The sequence below is a fragment of the Dipteris shenzhenensis genome, chromosome 17 (genome assembly GCF_047967505.1).
Source record: "Dipteris shenzhenensis isolate YYH24624 ecotype China chromosome 17, Dip_SZ_1.0, whole genome shotgun sequence".
NCBI classification, from domain to species: Eukaryota; Viridiplantae; Streptophyta; class Polypodiopsida; order Gleicheniales; family Dipteridaceae; genus Dipteris; species Dipteris shenzhenensis.
The window spans coordinates 41,737,367-41,745,639 of NC_141612.1; the positions used below are offsets into that span (position 1 = coordinate 41,737,367).

The 8,273-nt window shown below is 43.0% G+C and overlaps 1 pseudogene across 1 annotated transcript; it reads left to right on the forward strand.

Annotated features, from left to right (window-relative positions):
• The first annotated feature begins 2,353 nt into the window (after positions 1 to 2,353).
• Positions 2,354 to 4,786, forward strand: LOC147892135 (dammaradiene synthase pseudogene; annotated as a pseudogene). The gene is made up of 2 exons (XR_015542507.1): positions 2,354 to 2,436; positions 2,533 to 4,786. The product of XR_015542507.1 is annotated as a dammaradiene synthase pseudogene (transcript).
• The last annotated feature ends 3,487 nt before the right edge of the window (positions 4,787 to 8,273 follow it).

The following is an 8,273-nucleotide window of genomic DNA, read 5'->3' on the forward strand; positions in this document are numbered from 1 at the left end:
CGATTTCTCCCACCTGATCATCCTAGATATGTCACCCCTTGGAATGAAGTCCCCCTACAATCACTCACAACAGGAGATTGGATGAGAATTTGGGACTGTTCCACGACTCCTCCTCCACTTGGCATGAGCCGGTAAGGGTTTGTAACTATTGTGTGCTATATTGAATGGAAATAAAGATTGTACACTAACACCATCTTTTCTTTAGATACTCTATCTTTTATCGACTACCATATTGGCCTGCTTGATCACATGCATATCTTTAAGAATGTGGCATCTACCATTTGAGAATATATTAATGGGACACGAGATTCCGCATGCACAAGGGTACCATAGGGAGGATGCATTGAAGCTTGGCCGCAAGAGAGAGCAAATGGGCATGTCTTTTTACCTCGTGCACCATAAAAATTATCAAAGCTAGAGATGGTAGTGGTGAAGCGGGCTATCATGACAATTCGTACTCCCATTGGATGCATGAGGTGTTTGGAGGGGGCCTTCACAAAGAGCAAGAAAAGAAGTGTAGAGCAATTATACGTCTTGAAATCTCATGATTGGCACAAGATGCTCCAAGTAAGTATGACTTGGCATAATCTCTTTTTCCTTTCAAATTTGTGAGTGTAGAAGCACCTAATCAACCATCGCTCATGTGTTCAGTTCATACTACCTACTAGTTAAACTTCAGCACTTTTGCCATTTTGTAGTGTATATTACCCTCTTTTGTAATATGATTTTGATGTATTTTTCTCTTTTGTAACATGTTGTACTACTAATTTGATGAAGACAATATGGTTGTGGGATAGAATGGAGCTAAAACTAGTCCCATCTTACCCAACAAATGTTTTTTTTATGATTCTGTCAAGCGTCAGTATATACCGACGACACATGTATCGGTATATACTGACGCTTATACTGACATTAGAAAATGCAAACATACCGATCTTGATACGGATGCAGTTATAGCAACATGCACACCGAGCCACTTGCTGACACTTTTGATTTTATTTTTTCCTTTGTATTTAGCCTCGGTTTGGGTGTCAAAAAGTGGCCCTGCACGTCTTATGGTGAATGTTTTCAAACTCGATGCCCAGGGAAGCGTCCATTCCCTCAGATTATAAAATTTTCAAAGAAGCATGGCATCTCCCCACCCACATTGTGTGTGGTTGTAATAATTATATATTATATATTATCATACAAATATTTTCAGTTTCTTATCCACATAACATTTCTTGTTTTCAATCTAAATTCTTATAACATTCCTCTCTCTTGATGCATATTCTCAATTACAAGGGAGTAAAGATAGCCACTTTGGGTGCAAGGTCGAAGGATGATAACACCTTTATTCATATGGTTGTAGTCCACATCACAATATTGCATCTCATATTATATAGATAGCAACAAGGATGAACTATGAGCTCTTTTGTGAGCATAGCTTTATTCATGTGTTTGTTGGGCTTCAATTCCGAAAAGGTACAAATCTTTGGACATCAGCAAGTCAATAATAAAGTAGAAACCCTAACATTTGTAGAGACGATCGGGTCCTAATGGACGCATGTCCATATTTTTACTCATTCTTTGTTTTCCCTTTAAATTTTTATTATTTTCCTTTTAAAATTTTAATAAAATAGTAGGATTCAACTTTAACTTCAAGTTACCCGTTATGTCCTCCATGAAGAAAACGAGACTCTCAAGTATAGGGAGCAATCAATGTATGAATAGATGAATGCATGCCAAGGACTATGAAATATACTTGCTCAATGAATGAATAGATGAATGCATGCCAAGGACTATGAAATATACGGATGCATCGAACAAGGGAAGTGATGATAGTTTCTCAAAAAGCCATTCAAAGAGAGGAACACTATAAGTTTGGATGTGATTATGTTATTGTCTATTTTATTTTGCTCTTGTTTTTTTTTCTTGCTTAGTCTTCTAAGTTTCACTAAAATAAAATGGCCTCAAAATTACAAACTCAAAAACCTTCTATCGCAAAATTTTATGAAAATTTCATATGAATGCTCACGTGAATTGTGTTTCTGCCTGGTCATTGTCGTCAAGCTCCGCGGTCCATCAATCACAATTATTTTGCAGAAGTACAATCATAGCGTGAGGAAGTACAATCTACCGTGCGACCTGTCTCCATCTCGTCGCCATCGAGTCCAAGAAGATGGCACGGAATACAAGCTTTCTGAGCTCGCAGCTAGAGGTTTAACCTCCTGTCGCTTTCAATCAACCTCCCTCGGGGCCCTCGACGCACGGGAAAAGCCCAAGGGAGGCTTTTCCCTGCTACATCACGTGAATTCTCCGCAAACACAAGAAATAACTCGGTCAGACTCTTGTCCTACAGAGTTGATAGGAATCGAGACTTCACGAGCAGCTTCTCCAATCGGTTAGTAGAAAGGCTCGTGCGAAGACACTCTACTGGTTTCTTTTTGGATTTCGGTATGTTAGACTGTTTCACCTTGGTTTGTTGCAAATTTTCAGAGAAAGCTAGAGCGATTGAAGGTATTAACTTTTTGTCTTTTCGCATTTTTGAAGCTTCAAGCTGCAATCGTTGCGTCGCTACAACGTTTGTGACCCGATACATACCACGTGAAGTTCAAATACACGAACACACCATGTTCCCTTACAGCCAGTATTCATCAGATCCTCCGCAAGTTGCCTCGAGTGGAAGAAACGTTGAAGAATGCTTAGACGCTGCGATCCAACGCTGCCAAGATTTTCTTCTCTCTGTCCAGCATCCAGAAGGATATTGGTGGGGAGAGCTCGAGAGTAATGTAAGTGTCACAACTGAGGCCGTCCTACTGTACTGCAAGTTGCTGCGTATTGACGATTCCTATCCCATGAAGAAAATGGAGATCTATATACGAGAGCATCAGCGCAGTCACGGTGGCTGGGAACTTTTCTACGGAGACGGGGGCGAATTGAGTATGACAGTGGAGGCTTACATGGCACTTCGTCTGCTGGATGTTCCCGCTTCTGATGCCGCTCTTCAAAATGCACGCCGATTCATTCTCGAGCGTGGAGGTTTAAGCAAAACACGCGTCTTCACCAAGTTACGACTCGCGTTGATTGGCTGCTACGACTGGCGTGGTATCCCTTCCCTACCTCCGTGGTTGATGCTCCTGCCCAAATGGTTCCTAACGAAGATCTATGAGATGTCTAGTTGGGCGAGGAGCTGCACCATCCCTCTGATCATAGTCTTCGATCGGAAACTCGTCTTTTCGACCACGCCTGCGATCGTTCTGGACGAGCTCTACGCTGAGGGACGAAAGCCTGTACTCCCACTGGTGCCAATCCTGCAGGGCAACTGGACGGACGTGTTCGTGTGGGTGGATTCTGCTCTCAAGCTAGCAGAGAAACTACACCTCGTACCGTTCCGTTCGACGGGGCTGAAAGAAGCAGAGAAATGGACACTGGAGCGGCAGGAAGAGTCGGGTGACTGGGCCGGTTATCCCTTAGCCGTGCACTTCTCTCTGCTGGCTCTCACTACGCTGGGTTACAAGGTTTCCGATCCCGTTGTTTTACGTGGCCTCCAAGCTCTTCGGAATTTCTCGAGAGAGACCGCAGATCGTTACTGGGTGGAAGTAGGTGCCTCCCCCGTTTGAGATACAGCTTTGGTGGTACGTTCTCTAGTCGCTTCAGGGCTTCCATCCGATCATCCATCGCTTCAGCGCGCTGGAGAGTGGCTTCTGCGAAACCAGGTGTTGAAGTACGGCGACTGGGCTGTCAAAAACTCCTTAGGCAAGACTGGAGGATGGGCATTTGAATTTTGCAACAATTGGTTTCCTGACGTCGACGACACGGCCGTGGTGGTGATGGCTCTGAATGCCATCCGGCTTGAGGACGGGCCCTTGAAGCAGTCGGCTATAACACGCGCCGTGAAGTGGATAACTAGCATGCAGTGCAAAGCGGGCGGGTGGGCAGCTTTTGACAAGGATAACAACCAACACTGGCTGAACTACTCTCCTTACGCTGACCATAAAGGGATGATAGATCCGAACACTGCCGATATCACGGCAAGGGTATTGGAGATGGTGGGCGAGCTGAAGATGCAATATAATAACCACCACCACCACGATGATTCTGCGGCTGCTTTCTTGCCCCCTGCGACGGCTATTGATCGGGGCTTGGCCTATCTACGCAAAGAGCAAGACGAAGAAGGGTCCTGGTATGGAAGGTGGGGCGTGAACTATTTGTATGGTACCAGCGGAGCTTTGGTAGCGCTGTCACTAATCGCACTGGAGACGCATCAAGTAGAGATTAAACGGGGTGTGAGGTGGCTAGTGAAATCACAGAGGAAAGCAGACGGGGGATGGGGAGAAACTTGTTTGAGCTATGTCGATACGTCTTTGAAGGGTACTCAAGCTGGCGAAGGCAGCTCAGCTGCCTCACGGCATGGGCAGTGCTAGGGCTGCTAGCAGCAGCTGCATGAATATGGATTCATCGATAGAGCGAGGAGTGAAGTATCTCTTGAGCATGCAAAGAGAGGATGGGTCGTGCCGTGAGTCAAGCTTTACGGGAACAGGCTTCCCCGGGCATTGGTACCTGAAGTACGACCTTTATCCACAGCACTTTCCACTGGCCGCGCTCGCACGTTACCGTGCCTTCCTCCGAAGCAAACACACTGTAATCATCCCAAGTAATAGCAACTCTTGAAGATCCTCTACTTCTAGGTTTAGGATGTTTTTTGGCTCTTCGTTTTGCTCTTTGGGGGTACTGAGATGGTGTTCCAGAATCCAAAAGACTCGCCAGGGTCGAATCTGCTGTTAAGGCCGCTGTACTTTCTATCCTGCAGGATTTGTCTCTGTGGGTCGATTAATAAAAAGGATAGCTTGATAAGTATGTGACTGAGTGAAGTTGTCATTTCCCTTTCCAATTCCTGCTCTGCAACAACGGCCCCTCACGGTCCGTGAAAAATGGGAAATTGTGCTGACCAGAAGAGGTGTGAAAAGGAAGAGGGCATAGACTAAGGGATAATAGGGGGCTATGATACCAAAAAATGCATTAGCGCAATTTGGCGGGGGAGGGAATGTATGGGGCGGGGGAGGGTGGTAAAAAATTAAGGAGGCTTCTAGATGAGCTCCAAAAACCCTTTAAAAATCGCAACTTGAGCCATTCCGTCGTCGCCCTCGTCACCTGCTAAAGCACTACCATCACTACTACTTCCATCAGTGCTGGTTCTTTCTTCTTCTCCCCTCCAAAAAATCGCAAGAATAGTTTCCATTGATGTCTCTTTCACTTGCTCCCTGACCCCTATCTTAGGGGTCAAGGAGGAGTTTCAATTAAAGAGTAGGGGGCACGAGAGATTGGGAGGAGGAGGCACAACTTAAGAAGGGGACATTAAAGAAGAATGCACTAAAAGGGGGGATGATTGGAAGGGGGCATTACTGGAGGAGGGGTAAGAGGTATAATATTGTACTTAGCCCTATGTAGGTAGAGCTCACATGTGAGAAATACAACATTGTGTAACGCATTTATTTTACGTAATTGTTTCAATTCTTATATTGACCCTAACATTGACTCGTATATAGTGTTAGTATAGTATTTTCTATTTACGAACATCAAACTTTTAGTCATCAACACTCTTTGATTTTTTTTTTTTAACTATGTAAAATTTTTAAAAACTATCATTTAAAAAATGTGGCTGGGAAGCATACAAAATTGGTTTAATTATAGAGCTGGGAATGTTGTTAGTATTCTTTGATTTCCTTTCCATATTAACTTTATTCGACGCTCCTATCTATTTTTTGTGTCTCTGCCATTCTCTATTTATAAAGGTTCATAATAATATGAAGATTTCTCTTTCTTAATCTTTCTTAAAAGGGATGGAAGTGAAACTAAGTCAAGGGCAAAAAGGGGAAGGGGGATATAATGGCAAGGAAGGAAAAGTGGAAGTACTAAGGGGGATAGAGAGATAGAGAGACCTGTGTTTTGTCACAATAGCTTCAATATTTTTTTAAAGAGACTATATTTATACACATACATTATTCAGGGACCCACACATTGTTACGGTATAGACTATATTTATACACATACATTATTCGGGGACCCACACATTGTTACGATTATACCGTAACAATGTGTGGGCCCCCGAATAATGTATGTGTATAAATATAGTCTCTTTAAAAAAATAGAGAGACCTGTGTTTTGTCACAATAGCTTCAATATTTTTTTAAAGAGACTATATTTATACACATACATTATTCGGGGACCCACACATTGTTACGATTATAACCGTAACAATGTGTGGGTCCCCGAATAATGTGTTGGTGAACCGAAAGGAAAGCATGGAGTGAACACAAACTGAGAATTCTTGCTTATGGAATGAAGAAAGGTGAGGTCCTTAAGTAGGCACCCCTTACATGATCACTGACATCACTGATGACCTCTGAGCTCCTCAATTTGCTCCTAGATTCTCTCAATCATCCTATGTGGCTTCTACCACCACCTAACAGTGCTTATGGGCACCTAACTGTGCCTCTAGCACACACACATAGAAACCAAGGTGTGCCTGGGGCATACACCTTGAGATATCCCATCATACCCCCCCTCAAGGGAATGCCTCAGGCTATGTTAAGGATACATCTAGTCTCATAGTTTCTCATGCCATCTCATGGTGGTCAAGGATAAATCTATAGCTAGGTTCTCATGCTGGCAAGGGGTTCCCAAGGGTGTGAAGTAAACAAAAGGGATACAAAAGACCTTCCAATGGTTATCTCCCCTGCATGTACATGCACACAATGTCTGCAGGAGGTACCATGGAGCAAAACACATACACATGGCCTACATCATATGGTGACCAGAGGTGTTTACAAAACACAATAGTTTATTTCATTCATTTTGGAGGACTATCCAGGCTGAGTACCTTGACTCAACATAAAAAAGGGAGATTTGGAGCATAAATGGAGATGATTCAAAAAGCATAATCTTCATAGGATGCCTCATCTTGTGGAGGCACATCAACTGAAAGTAGATTTGCAGTTTCTGACTTTGTAGTTGCTTCCTTTTTGGCTCTACAAAACTTTTCATGGTGATTGTTTTTGCCACAGTGTTTGCATGGATTGATCTTGAAGTAGTCTTTTGAGAGGTGATTAGTCTTCCCACAATGTTTGCAAGGTGAAAACTTGCCCTTCTGGATTTTTATGTCATAGGCTGTGTCATTGCCTCTCCGGAGTTCCATGTGCGCCCTTTCTTCTTCTTAAAGAGCAGAAATAAGACCTTCAAGATTAGGATTAGGAAGATTTTTCAAAGTGGTAACAACATGATCATAATCTTCAGGCATACTCTTGAGCAAAACTACCATTGCATCATCTGTAGTGATTGGAGAGTTGATAGAAGCAAGTTGAGTCATGAGACTCCGCATATGATTGACATGGGCAGCCAAAGGAGTGCCACTAGCCATCTTTAATTCAAAGAAAGCAATCTTAAGTGACAATTTTGAGATGTGAGAGCTAGCACCAAAAATAATATGAAGCTTCTGCCAAGCTTCAGAAGGAGACTCCAAATCAGAGATGTGATGAATATAGTCATCTCCTAAGGCAAGAGCAATGATGCCATAGGCTTTCTCCTCTCTAGCAGGATCTCTTGCCGGGCGTGTCAGAGCTGAGGATTCTCCAGCATTGGAGGCTGTTGAAGAAGAAGTTGAAGCCAGTTTGACAAGCCCCCAGAGGTTTTTCCTCATCAATGCAAACTTAACCTTCATCTGCCATGTGTGAAAGCCCTTACCATTGAACTTATCCATATTCAAGATGGTAGCCATGAGAGGGTCTAACCTAGAATGGGCAGTGTCTACTCTCTTACAAGGCTAGAAAGAGTTGAAGAGCTTCAAAATACAAGCATTTAGAGTAGCAAAGGCTTGCAACCAAAATCCATACTACAAATCAATGATGCTTTCACTTGCATGCTTCATAGAGGTGACTAAATGAAAGTATTCCAGGAAAATCCAGGTATAGCAACTTAAAAGAAATTTATAGCCACAATTGTACTGATGCTTTTCAATACTTTAAAACCTTAGAGATGCTAAAGTAGCATCTAATGTAGCATGAAACTCACAACCTTGTCAAAACTGTCCAAAACAGAGGCCTGAACTTGGAGGGCTTGTATCTCACTCTTCAAAGCAAATAAAACAGGGCTTTCTAAAGCAAAAGAAAGCTCATATACTAGAAAATATCTAGCATAGAGGTTGGGCAAAATGGCGGGTTGTTTTACTGGCTGGAGCATCGTCAAAATCGACTAGTTTTTGGCTCTATTCTCGATGAATATTAAACCATTGCTAC